The 20,291-nt window shown below is 37.4% G+C and overlaps 1 pseudogene; it reads left to right on the top strand.

The window, feature by feature from the left end:
- Positions 1-1,424: 1,424 nt before the first annotated feature.
- LOC105529376 lies at positions 1,425-2,282 on the top strand (annotated as a pseudogene).
- Positions 2,283-20,291: the final 18,009 nt, after the last annotated feature.

The raw sequence follows: 20,291 nt of genomic DNA, 5'->3' as shown, positions 1-20,291 counted from the left end.
CAGCAATTTCACTCCTAGGTATTTACTCAAGGGAAATGAAAACAATGTTCACCTAAGAACTATATGTAAATATTCAACCTACTTTATGCATTATTACAAAACACTGAACATAACCCAAATGTCCTTCAGCTGATGAATGGATAAACAAACTGTACTATATCCATGTAATTGAATACTAGTCAGCAACAAAAAGGAACAAGCTCTTGATATACTTAACATGAATAAGTTTCAAGTGCATTATGCTAAATAAAATAAGCTAGACTCTGAAGGTTACATACTGCATAATTGCAATTATATAACACTTAAGTAAAACAAGAAGAGAAAAGAGATCGGTGGTTGCCCAGGGCTAGGATAATAAGTGTTTACTACAAAGGAATTTAAAGGAATTGGGAGGTGGAGGGGTGCAGTCAATATGCTATACTATTATATGTATTTAACAAAATTCATAGACCTATACACCAAAAATGCTACATTTTACCACAATAAAAATTATATAAAGGAGGAAAGGGAGAGGAAGAAATTAAGTAACAGGAGGAAAAAGAGAAAGGAAGAACGAAAGGGAGAATGGGAAGGAAAAATCAGAGAGAAACAATGTCTGGAACATAGTAAGTACTATAAAAATGTCTGTTAAATAAAATTTTTTTAATGTGGCATGTTTTACATAATCATAAGACTCTATTGTCTAAAAAATATTGGTGAAATTATTTCCTAACTCCTTACAGGAATAATACCTAGAGTAGATAAGGAATTTATTTTCCTTATGGGAAAACAACAGAAGATACAGACGAGTAAAAAATCACCCATAATTCCACCATTGAAACATGACCACAACTGAAAACTAATTCACCACCTGCCAGCTTTTTACTATAGGTGAACAAACCATTTTTTAAGTTAGAAAAATGTTTTATACTATATATTTTGTTTTGGAACTACTTTCCACTTAGCAATATGTTCTAAAAATACATAGATCTGCATCGTCACTTTTGAGGACTGCTCATTTATGCTACCAAGACGGTTGCTGAACATTTCATTTGGCTCTATTTCTTCGGTAATATAAACCAGACTGTGTTAAATATTCTTGGTATACATATCTGTGCATACAACATTATTTCTTTATGGTAAATTTCTAGAATGGGAATTGCAGTATTGAAAAAATATATGTCATATAATTTTCATTCATAATACCAAATTACTCCCCAGAAGATTATATAATTTACTTTCAGCAGCTGTGAATGACATTTAGGGCTGTATTTCAGTGGTTCTTTTCCTTCAAAATCTGACAATCTTTTATTTAAAACTACTTTGCATACTATAAATGTTGGGTTTTTTAATGAAATGATTATTAAATGAACCTTGAACACTAGGAAAATTATCGGGCATCAAATGATATAAAATATGATTAGGGTTCTTTCCCATCTTGCAAGATGGCAGGTGAAAAAGTTGAGAAGCCAATACTAAAGAGAAGAAACCTGAAGCTGATGCTGGTGGCAAGGTGGAAAAGGGTAACCTCAAGGCTAAAATGCCCAAGAAGGGGAAGCCCCACTGCAGCCACAATCGTGTCCCTGTCAGAGGAATTGGCAAGTATTCTCGATCTGCTATATATTCCAGAAAGGCCATGTACAAGAGGAAGTACTCAGCCACTAAATCCAAGGTTGAAAAGAAAACAAAGGAGCAAGTTCTTGCAACTGTTACAAAACCAGTTGGTGGTGACAAGAATGGTGGTACCCAGGTGGTTAAACTTCATGAAACGCCCAGATATTATTCTACTGAAGATGTGCCTGGAAAGCTGTTGAATCATGGCATAAAATCCTTCAATCAGCAGCGTGAGAAAACTGTGAGCCAGCATTGCCCCCAGGACCCTTCTGATTATCCTCACTGGACACCACAGCGTCAAGAGTGTGGTTTTCCTGAAGCAGCTGGCTAGTGGCTTGTTATTTGTGACTGGACCTCTGGTCCTCAGTTGAGTTCCACTACAAAGAACACACTGGAAATTTATCATTGCCACCTCAACCAAACTTGATATCAGCAATGTAAAAATCCCAAAACATCTTACTGAGGCCTAACTTCAGGAAGAAGCAGCTGCAGAAGCCCAGACACCAGGAAGGTGAGATCTTTGACACAGGAAAAGAGAAATACGAGATTACAGACAGCGCAAGATTGATCAGAAAGCTGTTGACTCCCAGATTTTACCAAAAATTAAAGCTATTCCTCAGCTTCAGGGCTACCTGCGATCTGTGTTTGTCCTTACAAATGGAATTTATCCTCACAAATTGGTGTTCTAGATGTCTTAAGAAGAACCTAATTAAATAACTGATTTTTTTTTTTAAAAAACCTGATTAGGAAAACAAATCAGTTCAGCATGTAAAATAATCTTTGTATTATTTGAGGGTGTCACCTACACTATTGTTGGCTACTTTTACTAGGCAGTTTGAGGAGAAGTCACTTCATTTTGTATAAAGTGACTTTATTTTGTACATAGGGACATTTCTTAGAACAATGATGATGTTCTAAATTTCTCTAGAACATGTAACCATGATACTTTGAAATTTTGTCTTATTGTTTAGCATATTTACAAATAGTCTTGAAGTACACTCACCAGAGTGGCCTCTGTCTTTGGAGCAGGATGCTAAATAAATGACCTTCTACTTTTCTATTAGATAGACAAATGGATATTGTCTCCATTTTCTTCATCCAGTTAAATCAAATGTTTTCAGAAGCCAATAAGCACCAACCTAGCCTGCTACAATTTCCCTGAACCCACAAACAAAAATCTGAATTTCATTCTGCCCCAAATATTTATACTTTGTAAAACATACCTATTTCATCCCCATACTGCAATCCCTCACAAAATCATATTATGATTTTAGAAACCACCTCTAGGTTTATTTCAAGAAAATCTTGGTCAAGAGAAGAGAAAGTCAATTGCAACCTCAATACTCAGAACTAGGAAGCAAAAGTGAATGTGTATTTAGCTCAGACAGGTAACTGGGTCAATTTGGGGACCTCAACATTCTTAAAGACAGAAGAACTCTAGTAACATATATATTCCCAGATAACTGCTAGCCTATGTGTGTTTCTAAGAATATATTGCTTTGAATTATTTTCCTTAATAATCTAAACTTTCTAAATAATTATATTCTAATTCATCTTATATGAGTATTATGGTGGATTTATTTTATTTGTTAATTGCCCCCATGAGACAGAAAGAGTAACAGCCTGATAAAAATGTTTGCGCAACATATTCAGTAATTACTTGACACATCATGATTGCTTTTAAATTAATATATATTAACATCTAATTACATGCTGGGTATTCCATTAGGCTGTAGGGAAAATTGATGCTCATGCAATAAGTCTTCATGGTCATGGAATGTGCGGTGCAGAACCTTTGTGACAGACAGCTTCGTGCTCAGATATAAGCGACTGGACTGAAAGGCGGTTGAGCTCCTGTCATCCTCAGCTTGTTGCTAGGCCCTGTCGTGTATTGATTATTGAAACATTTTCATTCCACAGGCTCTGAGAAGCTGACCTGAGCTCAAATATTTCAGTTGTTTGGAAAGCAGAGGTGCTAGCAGGAGCTCAACTGAGCAGGCAGAGAGAGCTGAGCCTCCAGGTGTTAGAGGAGCCGATTAAAGCAACAAGCCAAAAATGAAAGGATTAAACCTTCAATCACTTACTGCAATCACTTATAAGAGGCTAAAACCAGAGAAACCTGTACCAACTCCCCTTATTCCATCTTCCCCCAGAGAACAGCACACTGACAGTGGGTCAGATGAATCAACACAGACTGCGGGGCTGTCTCACTGTTGAGGGAGCCCCAAACAGCTGCATGGACTCTGAGGTTGGGGGAGGAGGGCAAGGAGGGAGGGCTAGGAGTGGACATGGACTGAGTCTTCAAGTCTTCCCCTTCCTCCCCGCATAGGGAGGCCTCAGCAGAGGAGCCTGAAGAAGCCCCCTGCCTAAGGCCTCAAATTTTGTTCTTAAGTTAGCTTGGTGTGGTGGCATGCACCTGCGGTCCCAGCTATTCTGGAGACTGAGGCAAGAGGATCACCTGAGCCCAGGAGTTTGAGGCTACAGTGAGCCATGATGACAACACTACAATCCAGCCTGGGAAAACTCAGGAATGAAGGTGCCAGCAACAGGAATGCAAATAGGGAAGAGCATGATCTGCCAGAGGGGCCTGAGGGCTTGAGTGCAGCTCCCTGCAGAGACTGGAATACACTGGCTGTGCAAGGAGTCTGGTGTGGGAAGAGCAGCTTCTCCCAAGAGCCTGCCAGGGAAAACCTTTGTAATTGCTGATAGTCAAGCCTCAAGAAAGAAAATCACCACTGGTTTTTAACCAAGAGCCAAGCTCCTCAGGTGTCAGTATGATTGAAATCTTAAACATAGACATCTCTGTCTAATAATGAGAATCAATGATTTCTCCTAATTGTTCAGATCTTTCCGGAGATGGGGGTGGGGGAAGCGGGAAAACTTTTGAGGGCTTCAGCACCTGGGAGAATTCCTATAAATCCCAACACTAGAATCTCTTTACACCTTGAAAACTTACCAGGATTCTTGTGCCTTCTACGAAGAGTTCTAAAGGAAGACAATACCTTAAACTGCTTTTCTAAATACCTTCATTGTAATCAATCCAGAAATCTGAAGCAATGCCCTTGGAATTGAAACTAGGATAAATAACTGAGGGGAGGGAAGAAACAGAGATAATTAAAATTAAATTAGCTGCCCAGGCACAGTGGCTCATGCCTATAATCCCAGCACTTTGAGAGGCTGAGCCAAGGCAGGAGGATTGCCTGAGCCCAAGAGTCGGAGACCAGCCTGGACAGCATAGTGAGACTCTGTCCCTACCAAAAATAAATAAATTTTTGTTTTTAAGTTAGCTGGGTGTTGTGGCATGTACCTGTGGTCCCAGCTACTCTGGAGGCTGAGGCGAGAGGATCACTTGAGCCCAGGAGTTTGAGGCTGTAGTGAGCTGTTATGACCCCACTGCAATCTAGCCTGGGAAACAGAGTGAGACCCTGTCTCAAAAAAATAAATAAATACATAAATTCGCCATAATTTTCCTAAGGCCAAGCTTTGGGAGAAAAATTATTATTTCTTCATAATTACCTTTTCCAATAGTTCACGATTTTTATCCCAGCCTGCTGTTTTATTTTCATCACAATATTTTTCTCCAAGAAATGTACTCACAACATGATTTCTTAAGACTCATGGTGTCTTCAAGCTCATATAACTTAAACCACTCATTTTTCAGGTGTTCTGTGGCATACCCCAACTCATACAGCCCAGTTACTGAAGGAAAGAGGCAGCCCCTCATTCTCCTGAACCCCCATCTGGGGCTCTTCCGACAGCACACAGGAGCTCTTCTCCACTGTTTCCTTTTTCAAATCTGTTGTGACTTCAAGTCTTAGAGGAGCTAAGCTTTAACTTCTTCAAAGAGTGTCATCTATGTCTAATAACAGAATCAGGTTTTCTGTTACTATCAGAGAGATCACTTTGAATTCCTACATCAAATCTTCGGTGTTCTTCAAAAAGCAAGTTGTTAATAGTCATATTAGGATAAAAGAAACATTTTCAGGGGAAGGAGAGGGTTCAAAAACCTGCATCAAAAATGCTTACTCCATAGATCAGTAATCCTGGGGTCTAATAATTAATATAGCCTACAAATGCTTAAATTTAACAAAGGAAATATCAACAGGTACATTCATTCTAGTTTTTATTGTACTGTGAAATTCAATAATAACTACTTGGAAATAATCTAAAAATGTGTAAATCATGGCACTTGCCTCCAGGAATTTATAAGCCAATAGAGAAAATATATATAAAAATATATGTAGTACAAGAGTAGAGTTTCCAAGAAGCAAAAGGAGCCTCTTGACTAAGAAAATGGAGCCCTTAAATAATGAGTGAGGTCTGGACAGGAGACATGTTGATGGATGGGTCATTTCAGATAAAGGGAAGAAAGAATCTGGTAGCAGGAAATTACAGGCAATGTTTAACAAAAGATGAGTATCCTTGATGACTAAGTATAGGATACATAAAAGTGCACAGTAGAAGGAAAGGCTCCAGTTAATATTGAAGACACTTTGTAGAGGGTATTAAAGGCCAAGCTTTGGTGTTCTTTCCTTTTTACCTGATGTGGTGGTCACTGCAGGCTACACAAAGGGTACAATACATTCATGGAACCACTCATTCCATTTACAAAACCTTGCCTCAGTGGGGTGTGCATCCTGTGTGTAGTTTTGTTGCTTTATCGATTAGCTAGCAATTACCTCAGTATGTTTGGGTAGACAGGAATCAGAGAGTTGGCATCCTATCTTTTGGAGTCATTAGAAGTTGATTCTGGCTGGGCACTGTGGCTCACACCTACAATCCCAGCACTTGGGAAGACCGAGGCAGGTGGATTGCTTGAGCCCAGGAGCTCAAGACCCTATCTCTATTTTTTAAAATGATCCTTTGATCCTTTCTATGGTTTCCAATTATAAATGTTCAGCAGCTTAGCTACCAGTGAAGCTGGCCATCCTTACCTGGCAGAAAAACTTTCAGAGTCAATAGATTGAGTTTCACTATTTAGTTGAGCTTCATTTTTATAACATTCCAAATAGTATTGTGGCTGTCACTTTCACAACTATAAACAATGAGAATATAATATTTCAAGCCCAGGATATCTAGAATCTCAGTCTAGAGTATCAGAAGGGACTGTTCTCTGCCTGAGGACCTCTACGACTCTATCGAAAAGACAAGCTTTCCTGGACATTTCTGGGATCCCATCCTGCTTGGGATTTATCTCTTCTTCAGGGAGCTGACAGTCAGAGAATAATCACTTTTGTGGGTCGTGAAGGTCTGGTAAATACCCCAGTGTCTTATCACCAATTCCTTGCCATGTTCATGAAATCCATGAAATGACTCTGCTAAGCTACTGGCACCATGCATTCTCTCTGTAAGGAACCATAGGAAATTCACCCACATCTCATTCTCCCAGTATCAATCCCATCTCTACTTGAACATGGGCAGAATCTTTTGTCTTTCTTTAGATTTGGTCTTAGACTGTAAACCCCTGTGCTGGCCAAAAGATGATATAAGGTCTTCACCCATTACATGGTAATTCTAGTCATTTTCCTCCTCCCCAGTGGAGTGTTCTTACCTCTCCAGTATAGTGTGCTTCCAATGAAGCTAACATATATTTTTTAAAATGAAAACAAAAACAAAACAAACAAAAGATACTTCTGAGGGGAGCTAAGCAAATGATAGTTTATACCCTTGCTAAAGAAAGCATTGACCAACTCAAGTTCAACTAGCATAAAACTATTTAAGCTATATCTCCACAGGAAAAGCAGCATTTTCTACTATGCTCTAATTTGTTTTTAATCAAAGTACATTCCTCCTCATGAATATCTGCTTTCACCTGCTTAGTTATATATGATTTAACTTAAATGTTGGCAATTTCAGAATACCAGGTAGAATGCTTAAATTCTTCCTGCACCAACTGCATTACATATTAAATATCTCTCATATCAATTAGTACGGTCCCAAATACTGAGCAGATTAGAAGCAAAGGTTACATTATTTCTGGATCCTAATCTAGAGGGAAGATCTTATATTGGTTCCTCTCCAAACTGATGCTAGAATAATCTAGCTAGTTATTTTCAACTCCAGGATACAAAGTAATAGCAGTTCTCTTTATGGTTATGTGATGTGAACTATTGACAAAATTACACTGTAATTACTATATAGAGTCAAGGAAATTACACAGCAATTGTCCTATAATTATTGGATTTTGTATCTGATTTATAAACTGCCATATGAATTATGTGGTAATTAATACTGGGTCTTCCTGGTGTAATTTAGTTATTATTCATTCATTTCTTTAGGAAATTCTGCATTCACAGAGATCAGTGTGTTTAAGCCGTAACAATCAGTGTTTAAATCTCTAAGGCTTAGGAGTCTGACTCATGCATTCAATAATTCAAAAACTAGTGTAAAGCTATTTATGGTTTGATGAAATTAACCAAAGTGATCAAACATGGTTCTAATCCAAATTATAATATTTAGGAAACATACATGTTTTTCAATGTTTAGGAGGTGTGTGACACATACTTTATTTTTTTCCAAACTACTACCAGTTCCATGTCCGTTCCTACCAAGCTGATAAATGTGGAGTGTTACATACTAAAATGCCAATAAGTACAAGGAAATCTGACCAAGCACTGCCCAAAAATGTTTTCATACAGTTATTCTCAATCTTGGCCACATATTGTAGTCACCTGGAAACCTTTCAGTACTGATGTTTAGTACTCTGGATCCTAACCCCAGAGTTTCTGATTTAATTGGTCTGGGGTGGAGCTGGATCACTGGAAGGTCTAAAAGTCCCCCAGGTGGCTACAATGTATAGCCTCGACCATTTTTATTTGCAACTCAGGTTGGGCACCACTGATTCTGAAGCATCATCGGAAATTAGACCTAAAGTTTGCTGGATGTTTGCAATTTCCAAAACTCTAAAGTTAATTTTTGCTCATATGTTTGGACAATAGAGTCAAGAATGTCAGTTTTCACACTCTTGGTAATGAAGCATATGTGGCTTGCTCCACCTTGCTAAATGTGTTCTATCACCTACATTAACTTCATTATTCAAGTTTTTAAATTTTATCAAAGAACACAGGAACATACTTGAAAACGTAAAATAGTTCTATGAGGCTTATAATGGAAATCTATAGTTCCCTGCTTTACTTTGCCCCAGTGTGAGGTTATAATCCCTAGAGATAATCAATATTAACTTTTCTATTTCTAAACAATATGCTTATACTGCTATGTCTTGATTTTATAATTCATACCCTATCATTTGATTTTCTATCCATCCAACTCATCCCCCTACTACGCACACACTTCAAATCCCTCTCCCAGCTTCCCAAAATACTTAAGCCACAAGTTGATTAAATCAATACTTAATGGTTATATAATTATGATGGTAAATATTTTTGACAGCTGAAACTTGTATATAATACAATTTGTAACTGTCTCAAGGAGGGGAATATTTAGTCAATATTCCATGTGCCTATCGATAAATTTTTCTGTTTTAAGCATGCTGTACATATTAATTTCACCCTCAAGACAACCCTATGTGGTAGCACTACCATTATTTCCACTTTGCAAAAATAAAAATAAAAGTGAGTTAAATGTATCTGCCTGGTTAGTAAGTAATGAAAACCAGGTATTCAGTGTTCTTGAAGCAGAGCTCTAAACCATCATCCAAGACAGTAAAATGAGTGATAAGCAGTCAGTCAGTCTTTTGTGCCCCTGCCTGGGACTGCTCTAGCCTGGAGCAGTTGCTTTCTCGCAGTCTACCCAGTTATCTGCTCGGAACATCCCCAATCTCATAGGACTTCCTCTCATCCCTGTCCTTTGGATCTCTTCTTTCCTGAACCTCACACTCTTCCTCATGCCTGATCCTTGTTTATTAAAACACCTTCCATAGTAAATTCTCTATATAAGGGAAAGGGAGGTAAAGTTTTGGGGGCATGAATATGTAAAATGTCTTTCCTTTGCCTGCACAATTAATATATTTGGTCAGTGTATTTTCTCTTGTGGCTGAAACAAATTACCACAGCCGTAGTGTCTTAAAATCTACATTTATTGGACAGTTCTTGAGATCAGACTCTAAAATATGTCTGCAAGGCTAAGTTCCTTCTGGACGATCCAGGGAGAATTCATTTCCTTGCCCATTTTTGAGAATGCTTTGAGAAAGCACCTACATTCTTTGGCTTATGGCCCTTTCCTCTATCAACCTGTTTCTAGTCCTCTTCTCCAGAGTTTGGAATTTTCGTTTGGAAACCATTCATATTGTCAACAAAAGTTCCCTGAAAAGAAATTTGGAGGAAAGAGATTTTATTCCAGTAAATAATTTGCAAACAGGAGTTCTACACATTCTTCATGTAAAACCAAAGTGAGTCCCAGAGAACAAAGGGAAGGCTCAGGTTTTACAGCAAAAGTTCCCACCCAGGTTCCTAATCAGGTCCATTTATGCAAATGAAGAATTCAAACTTGTTTAGGTCTGATTGGTCAATATAGCTGAGCCCTGGTTGGTTGGTACAGCTGAGCTCTGAAAGTTCTAAAGATAAAAAGTTTCTGGTTTTCAGGGAACTCAGAGTATGTGTGTGATCCCTAGTCAGCAAATGACCGCTTGGTTCTATTTTAAATTTAGGCCCAGTTATTCATTTAGGATCAATCTTGAAGAACTTAAAGAACTGGTTCTTTCAGATACACATTTTCTCACAGTCCTCAGAATTTTGAAGACATTTATTTACTGTGTTTTTACCATCCTGGGCTGCCCTGGAGGAGCATAGGGCCAATACGTTTCCTTATTTTGTGAATGTGACCTGATTTTTCACCTCTCAATGTAACTTTCAGAAACTTCAAGCTACAATGAATGTCTGGGTACAAGACTTTTACATTAATTATAATGAGTACTTAGCTCTTAATATATGAAAACTCATGCTTTTAATTGCAATTATAACAAAAATTGACAAGTGGGACCCAGTTAAACTAAAGAGCTTCTGCACAACAAAAGAAATTATCAACAACAACCTACAGAATGGGAGAAAATATTTGCAAACTGTGCATCTGACAGAGGTCTAATATCCAGAATCTATAAAGACATAAAACAATTGAACAAACAAAAAAACAAATAACCCCATCAATAAATGGGCAAAAAACATGAACACTTCTCAAAAGAAGACATACAAGTAGCCAAAAAACATGAAAAAATGCTCCACATCACTAAGCATCAAAGAAATGCAAATCAAAACCATGAGATGCCATCTCACGAGAGTCAGAATAGCTATTATTAAAAAGTCAAAAAGCAACAGATGCTGGTGAGGCTGTGGAGAAAAGGGAACATTTATGCATTGTTGGTAGGAATGTAAATTAGTTCAGCCACGACAGAATGCAGTTTTGAGATTTCTCGAAGAACTAAGAGTTGAACTACCATTCAACCCAGCGATCCCATTACTGGGTATATACCCAAAGGAAAATAAATTGTTCTACCAAAAGGACACATGCACTTGTCTGTTCATTGCAGAGCTATTCACAATAGCAAAGACATTTGTGTCCATCAACTGTGGACTGAATAAAGAAAATGTGATATATATATATACACATATAGGTATATAATATGGAACACTACACAGCCATAAAGAAGGACAATATCATGTCCTTTGCAACAACATGGATGAAGCTGGAGGCCATCATCATTAGTGAATTAATGCAGAAACAGAAAACCAAATACCACATGTTCTTACTTATAAGTGGGAGCTAAACAGTGGGTATTCATGGACATAAAGATGGCAACAATAGACACTGGACCTCCCAGAGAGGGGAAGGAGAGAAGGGAACAAGGGTTGAAAAACTAACCATTGGGTACTAAGCTCAGTACCTGAGTGAAGGGATCAATCATACCTCCAACCTCAGATTCATACAATATACTCAGGTAATAAACCGACACATGTATCCCCTCAATCTAAAATAAAAGTTGAAATTATTGAATAACAAAACCAAGAGAAAATGCATGCTTTTCCATTCTGAAAAGTTTTATTAAATTATTTCCCTGATGTCTCCTCCCATTGCCTCTTTTATTTCATTCTAAAATTCTCAAATTAAGAGTCAGGGCTCTTAAATTGAGTCTCCTCTCCAGTTTTACAACCTTTTGTCATTTCATTCTTTCTGGGAGATTTCTTCAACTTTAGCTTCCAACTTTTCACCTGATCTTCTTCTCATTTCTGCTGTATATTTTTGCATTTGGAGAGTTCTGCCCGGTTCTCTCATGTTGCTTTTTGTTTATTTGTTGTTGGCTTTTGTTGTTGGTTTTTATTATTCTTGCTTTTGATAAGGCTATCTTATTGTTTTATGGATACAATATCTGCTTTTGTAAAATAAGCATATGGATTATAGTTATTTTGTTGTTTTGTGTGTTTTGTTTTACTTTTAAATTTTCTATTGCTCTCTGTATTGTTTTGTATTGTCAAATTTGCTTTTTTATATCATGATCCCAGAAGGCAGCTCAAACTCGAGTCATTACCTCTGCATCCCAGCCTGTCAGATGAGGATGAAGAAGTAAAAGAACAAATCCTACAAACACTTCCCTTAAATGATATACACCTCTTCCATTTACTTTCCATTGTTCAGACTTAATAACATGATGGCCCCTAGTTGTAAATAAGGCTAAGAAATACACTTTTTTTTTTTTTTTTTTTTGAGATGGAGTCTCACTCTGTTGCCTAGGCTGGAGTGCAATGATGCAATCTTGGCTCACTGCAACCTCTGCCTCCCAGGTTCAATCAATTCTCCTACCTCAGCCTCCTGAGTAGCTGGGATTACAAGCGCATGCATCACACCCAGCTAATTTTTGCATTTTTTGTAGAGACAGGTTTCACCATGTTGGCCAGGCTGGTCTTGAACTCCTGACCTCAAGTGATCCACCCACCTCAGCCTCCCAAAGTGCTCAGGTTACAGGCGTGAGCCCCCATGCCTGGCCACAAACTTTATTTTATAAGGCCATGTGCCCAGTTGAAAACTGGGCGTCTAGTTGTATTGTAGATGGGTAGGGTAAGGGAAAAACGAAAACCAGATAATTGGGAACAACCAGTAAGTAGTCTCCGCCTCAACTTTTATTAACTAATGTGAATTATTCCTCCAAAACCCAACTTGCACAGTAATACTGTAACTGATAGATAGGCTACTTGATAGCCTATCTACGCCAACTCCACCTTGAAGTATTCACTGATGATCATATTGATGATTCTGAGCCTGTGAACAACTTCAGTTTGCAAAGATTCAATTTGTTTATGATACTGAACTTACTAAGGCAAGAACATAGACAAGAAGGGTTTTGTTTTGGGAAGAATGATTCAACAGGAAAGGCCTTCTATTTAACCCACCATAAACATTAGAGATGATGTAGCCCGCAAGTTATTGAATAGGGGTTTAAACTTTGCAGAAATGGATTTTTCTCGCAGATAAAACTCTAGCAGTATATAGTCCAAGATGTAAGGATGACTTCATAACAATATTATGAACCTAGGGACCTATTAATCCGAATTTTTTTCCCAGCAGCTGTCAGGAATCTTCATTTTCACAAGTTACTTTAATAAATAATTGTGAAGCTGCTGGTCTCCGGAAGAGTGAGAATGAGAAAAGGAAGGCAGCGCATAACTGGAGCTGTTACAAAGATGCTAATATACAAGAATTTGATTCATCGTCTTCAGATTTGTTTCTCTAAGAATGTAGAAACACTTTTGTTTGGCCTATGTGTTTATTTATTTCTCAGGAAAATACCAGCACAGCCTTGAGAGAGCAAGTGCAAACAAGTTACATTGCCCCTAGGGTGCCATTTACCCTCTGCTAAAGCACTGGTCTCCAGACCACACTTTAAGAAACACTGCCTTAAAATAAAAGTATAGTCATTTAACCTAATCTCATTGAGAACTCTGGCCAGGCACAGTAATTCACGTCTGTAATCCCAGCACTTTGGGAGGCCAAGGAAGATGGATCACCTCAGGTCAGGAGTTCGAGACCAGCCTGGCCCACAGGGTGAAACCAAGTCGCTACTAAAAACACAAAATTAGCCAGTCGTGGTGGTGGGCACCTGTAATCCGAGCCATTTGGGAGGTTGAGGCAGGAGAATCACTTGAACCTGGGAGACAGAGGCTACAGTGAGCTGAGAGCACACTACTGCACCCCAGACTGGGCAACACAGTGAGACTCTGTCTCAAAAAGAAAGAAAGAAAGAAAACTCTCTTTAAACAATCTCACCATTGACACTACTGGATTACTGATTTCTTAATTTACTGTGGGCGGTGGAGTCCCAGGATGGAGGTGAGAGAGTGTCAAGTGACAAGAAGGGGGAAGAGGTAATACTGTAATTTAAAATTTTTTTGTGAGCACAAAGAAGAGTCCTTCAGCTAATTATTTAAACATAAAGCCATTAAGTTCTCCTTTATATTCCTTCCCTGCAATGCTAGGGATCATTAAACCCCAAGGAACTTTTGACACAACAATGCACCAAGCAACCACATCTGTTTTCATCCCATTTGTGTTCCCATCACTTTCTGGGGAGGAAGAAAGCTGTCTAACCTGATGACTCTGAATGGGGCATTCAGCAAATGGTATTTTGCTTCACATAAATGATTTCTTCCTAAGAAATCATCCCTGTTATAACAGCAAGACAATTAGAGGAGCAGTGAGGAGGATTTGATTAATACTGCTTCTGATTTTTCCTATTTAACCAGAATGTGGATATTTATGCCAGAACAGTAAAGAAGTTTAGATCCCAAATGGGTGCACAGACACAGTGGTGGTATCTTTTTTTAAAATTATTTTTTCACAGATAGGGTGATGGAGTCTTGCTATGTTGCCCAGATGGGAATGCAGTGACTATTCACAGGCGTGGTAATAGCTTACCACAGCCTTGAACTCCTGGGCTCAAGCAATCCTCCTGCCTCAGCCTCCTGAGTAGCTAGGACTACAGGCATATACCACCATGCCCAGCTTTTGATATCTTTTAATAGTGTATGTGTATGTACATTTTAATTGCTTACTATAAATCAAAAGTAATCGGATATATATTTATACATAGTTTCCTCACTATTTTGCAGATCTGGGGAAAGTGTTTATCAGAAGAGGATTAATTTTGTTTCATTGCAAGTGGGTATTACATGCATACCCAGAAAGAAGTTATTCAGACAACAGCAGTAACCTATAGACTTCCCTACTACTCAGCTTCAGTGCCCTCAATGCCAGAATCACGGCCATAGAACCTCAGCTTGGAGAACTCCTTAGCACTCACACAAGTTAGAATGTATTAAATAAGGCTAAGCATTACTTGCCAAATGTAATTCTAATTGTGAATATCCTTTACCATACAGTCTTTTCCTATTCATTGGGAAATATATTTTTTGATGTTCTGTGTGGTTAAAAAAGCAATACAGACTATCATAAGACATTCCATAGGCAAGTTGGTATCAAAAGATTATTTGCTTTTTTAATATCCCTTTTTTCTCTGTGGCTTCAGTATTACATATTTAATTTGCAAAGAATTTCAAGCAATATAAAGAAAAAATACAAAAAAACCCTAGGAATGAATTCACTGGAACACCCATGTTTTTATTAATCTGATTCTTAATTATGAGCCAATGCATAGGCACCACATGTAGATTGTTTTAATGATTAGGTCTTCAACTTGGAAGTTAACATGTTTCTACCACCTGTGCTGTTTAGTACATCACCACCCACTGAGAACCATTTCCATTTAACTCGCTTTCCCTGATCATGTCCCTGATCTTTCTCTCTCAACCCATATGTGCGTATGTACACACATGCACACACATACATACACCACATCTCCTCTAGTTTCCCAATTATGCATTTTCTCCCACCCAGTTTCTGTAATCTCTTACCACCTGTAATTCTACAATACATGCACATCAACCCCTGAACATAGAACAGATAGATTCTGGGTAGGCCTTATGGAAAGCAGTCCCATTTCTGGATAATCATATCTTACTGTATATGCACAGGGATATTTACAGTTTTACACATAGTAATTTGTTGTGGAATATCACAATTGTCATCAAACAGATGCAAAAAATGAAATATGCAAACTACAAGATCCTGGCTTGTTTTAGTTATCTATCATTGTGCGACTTGCTTTTTAAAAAGTGACTTAATTTTCATGATCCTATAAGTTGACAGGGTAGTTCTTCTGGCACTCTCTCTAGGGACTACTCATGTTGCTGCATTCAGCTGGCAGGACGACTAACAGTCAGGCTCAGCTGAGATAACGGGGATGGTGCAGTTTCCCTCTTGTGACCTTTCATTCTGGGTGTTAACATGGCAACAGCTCAGGGTGACATTCCAAGAGGGAAGCCCCAATAGGGGAATGTTTAACAAGTCCCTATTGGCCACATTGGTGATGTTCCGTTAACCAAAGCAAGTCAGTGACCAAGGCCAGAGTCAAGGCGGGAGAGGAATATATAAGTGCTCAGATATTGGAAGGTGTGACTTACTGGAAGTCATTACTCTAACAACTTTCCATATGGCCCAATATCATACAGTCGTCCAAAGCTATCGGACATCGACTCTTCATATGAAGGATGAGGTATCTGAACGCAAACATCTAAAAACATTTCTTTGTATATGTGTTCTAGGGAATGATTTACCTTGAAGACAGGCTCTATAAATGAAAAACATCCCTGGGTTATTCAAAACAATTGATAGCCTCTTTAACACAAGACATGCATACTTCTTACCATGAACAAAAATGAGAGAGAACAGGAGAAATGTCACTGAGTCACTTCAGGGTGGATTCCTTTCTCTTTTCAGCAGACATTTCCTGTGCATGTGTGTTTCTGTGACCATGCATCATCAAGTCCAACTCAGTATAGACTGGTATTAGATTAGCAAGTGTCTTGCTTTAATTTTTTCTCTATATCCAGTGTCCTTACCCTGGAGTGTGGAACAAGTTGTTATTGAGAAGGAGAACCTCTGAGAACAAGAAAAACAGGCTAATGAAGCTCCAGTTTCTCAGGAAAGAGGAAACTAACCCTGAGAGAATCAAGTAATCTAGTGGTATCTGGGGGAGCTCTTGAAGAAGCAGGTGGGCATCTTATTAGATGATGTCTGCCTGAGCTATTCCTCAAGAGGTGTGTGTAAATTGCTTTGCACTTCTTGGTCCCTTTGGTTGTTCCCTGAGGACCAAGGGAAGTTCCATGGTCTCACAAGTTACTTGAATTTTATTCAAAAAAATAAACCTCATAAATAGAACCAAACACCTTCATTTTTATGCACATGTGGACATTCCTTATAAAATTTTTAGTACTAACCCCAGGAGGGGAAGTTTTCCTTGACTAAATTTTTGAGGTTACCTCATTAACAGGCTCCCTGCCATGACCTTCTCTGCAACTCATACAGAACACTGCTGTAGTTGTTCTGTAAAACCAAAATCCTACAGCTCTAGAGAGGGGACATCAAGGAAAACTGCCATGAATATATTTCAGTTGAAAGTTTCAGGAAACTGCCAGAAGGACCAAAACTTTCCTGCCTGCCAAATCTCAGATCCCAAACACAAGCCGCTAGAGCCAGGAGTTTGGTCTTAAAATCTGTTTTAACGGATTGGGCGATCTAATCTTATAACTAGATCCTATTCACTATTAATTATTAAAATAAAGTTAGACTCCTTTAGGGGCATAAATGCCTTCTATGGTATGAGACTAAATCTCTGTATCAGTAAGAAAACCAGATGGGAATGGAAAATTCTCAGGTGGTCCAGACTACCAAGGATAGCTTTGTTGGGCTTTGAGGTTTGGCATTATAGGAACTAAGGTGAATCAATCCAGTCAAATATTTTAGCCCTCCAATAGCAGTTATGGTGTATGGAGCCAAAGCTAGATAATGCCCTGAATGAAATCTAATCTATCCTTAAGCCTCATAATATTTACATATTGGAGTCCTTGCTGTCCATCCAAGCCTATCCCAGCCATGCCAAAGTATAGCTTCTAAAGACCTGAAAGCTATTGTCTCATACAATTTGGGTCCAGAAACAGCAACAAGCTCAGGCCATAGGTCTCCATTCTTACTTCCTACTCACTTGTAAATGCACTGTAATCTGGCTTCTGCCCTTATCACTTCTCCTTGGCAGCTCTCCCTAAATGAATTACAAAATTCGAAGATAGTCTTCATCTTCTTTGAGCTCTCAGTTGATCATTGTTCTCTTTTTCTTTTGGTTTTATAATGTTTTTTAATTAGCATATAATTTTTGTATTTGGTAACACAGAATATCATCTACCTCCCACTTCTTTTGTCTCAGTCTCCCTCTGATGCTCCTTTTCTGCAGAGCCCAACAGGAAGTCAGTCAACAAAAAACACCTGGGAATTGCAAAGTCCCAGCCCCAGCATCAGAAAGTAAAGCATAAAAAAATGAACTTAGAGGTGAGGCACATTAGCTTAATAACCCATAAAAAAGGCAAATTTGTGTTATGTCGGGCTTTTTAAGTATCTATTTGGTAGAAATCACAGATACAACAGTCTAGGCCAAGAATTTTCCTTGTGAATAATAGTGGACTTAAGTTTGTTTATAATCATAAAAATTCATACTTAATTCTTGTGTCTTGTCAGTTTTGACAAGTTCTATTTTTCAAAATATTAACTACTTATTTTAAAATATTTATTTATAACCTTATAATATCTTCATATTATTTTTGATGACTCTCAAATATGTAGCAGTGTCCTTTTTTTCATTCTTGACATTATCAGTTTTCTATTTTTTTCTTTTTATCCTTAATCGGCCTTCCCAGAATTATATTGATTTATTGATGTTTTCAAGGAAGCAATTTATTCATTTGATTCTGATGGTACACTCTTTTGTATGATTTGGCTAATTTTATTAATTCCTGCCCTTATCTTTATTTTACTTTCTATGGGCTTAATTTATTGTTTTTTCTAACTTCTTGACATGAGGACATACATCGTTTGTTTTTAGCTTTTCTATATACATACATACATACATACAAGCTATATACCTCCCTTAAACAGAATTTTAGCTATACCGCACACATTTTTATCTCTTACATATTCATCCTCTGTCAATTCAGAATATTTTCTCATTTTTATTGTGATTCTTGTTTGATCCAGGAATTACTTAAATGTTTACTTTATAATTTGAAAATATTTGAGACTTTTTCACTTATATTTTGCTGTTGATGTCTAGCTTAATTTTTGCAGTTCTGTGTGTAACTGAAAAAAATTGAAAATAGAAAAAATATTGTTGTGCAGTGTTCTGCAATGTAAATTAAGCCACTGTAATAATAATCTGTTAAATTTCACAGCTTTACTGACATTTTGTTTTTCTACTTGGTTTATCAGTTATTGAGGGAAGTGTATTAAAATTTCCTACTGTCTCCTATAGTTATAAATTTATCCTTTTAGTTCTATCAATTTTTGCTTATCTTACCATATATATTATTACTGATACAAGTTTATAATTATTACACATTTCTAGTGGAATGCTTCCTTTATTATCATGAAATGTTCCACTTTATATCTAGTAATGCTTTAAGCCTTACTGTTGTTTTTTCCAAGATAATATATCATTTTTCTCTGTCTGTTTTATGATCTCGTCTTTTGTTTTCAGCAGTTTCTGTGTGGTGTGTGTATGACTACCTGTGATTTTCTTTGCATTTATCCTGCTTGTATTTGTTGCTTGATGTCTTTAATTTTTGAGAAATTTAAGGTGGTTCTCTCTTCAAAGATTGCTTCTGACTGATTTCTTTCTTTTTCTGGGACTTTACATGTATGTTAGAAGTTTTCACCTTGTCCCATATACCTCTTATGTCTTTTCTGTATTTTCTTTCTTTTATCTCTCCTACTTTTCAGTTGTCAACCTTTCAGCCATTGCTTTTGATGTGGCAAATGCTTTGAGGGGAGCATTAATATCATGTGCAATTCCTCTCTCAGGGCTTTCCTCCTATCTAGGATCTAGGGTTTACAAGTCCTTAATGTCTCAATGGCTCTCCATTTTCAAACTGATTAATTTTAATTTTTTCTGACTTTTCCAGTTCTTGGCAGGAGGGTTAGATGAAACAACATAGTTTGTCATTACTTGCAGTAGAATTCTCACAGTACTAGTGTGTTATATTTTTGTTATTTTTCAGATTTAAGTATTTTGAGTTTTCATCAAAATTTTTCTGACATATAAGTTGTTTAGAAAAGTGTTTCTCAAAAATATAGAAATTAAGTCCGTATGTATATGGTCAACTGACATCAACAAGAGTACTAAGACCATTGAAAGGGGAAAGAAAAGTCTTCTCGACAAATGCTACTAGGACGAGTGAATATACACAACAAAAGAATGAAATGACATAAGTTGTTTACAAGAGTGTTTCTCAAAAATATAGAAATTAAGTCCACATGTATATGGTCAACTGACATCAACAAGAGTACTAAGACCATTGAAAGGGGAAAGAAAAATCTTCTCAACAAATGCTACTAGGAGGAGTGAATATCCACAACAAAAGAATGAAATTAGACCCTTACTGCATACCGTATACAAAAATTGGCTCAAAATGGATCAAAGATCTAAATATTAAGAGCTAAAACTATAAAACTCTCATAAATCTTCCAAAAAAAGTATAAATCTTCATACGGATTTGGCAATGGATTCTTAGATATGACACAAAAAGCATGAGCAACAAAAGAAAAAAAATGAATTGGACTTCATTAAAATTAAACACTTTGGTGTATCAAAG

The sequence above is a fragment of the Mandrillus leucophaeus genome, unplaced genomic scaffold (assembly GCF_000951045.1).
Source record: "Mandrillus leucophaeus isolate KB7577 unplaced genomic scaffold, Mleu.le_1.0 Scaffold761, whole genome shotgun sequence".
Taxonomy (NCBI): domain Eukaryota; kingdom Metazoa; phylum Chordata; class Mammalia; order Primates; family Cercopithecidae; genus Mandrillus; species Mandrillus leucophaeus.
This window is presented reverse-complemented; position numbering and strand designations above follow the sequence as displayed.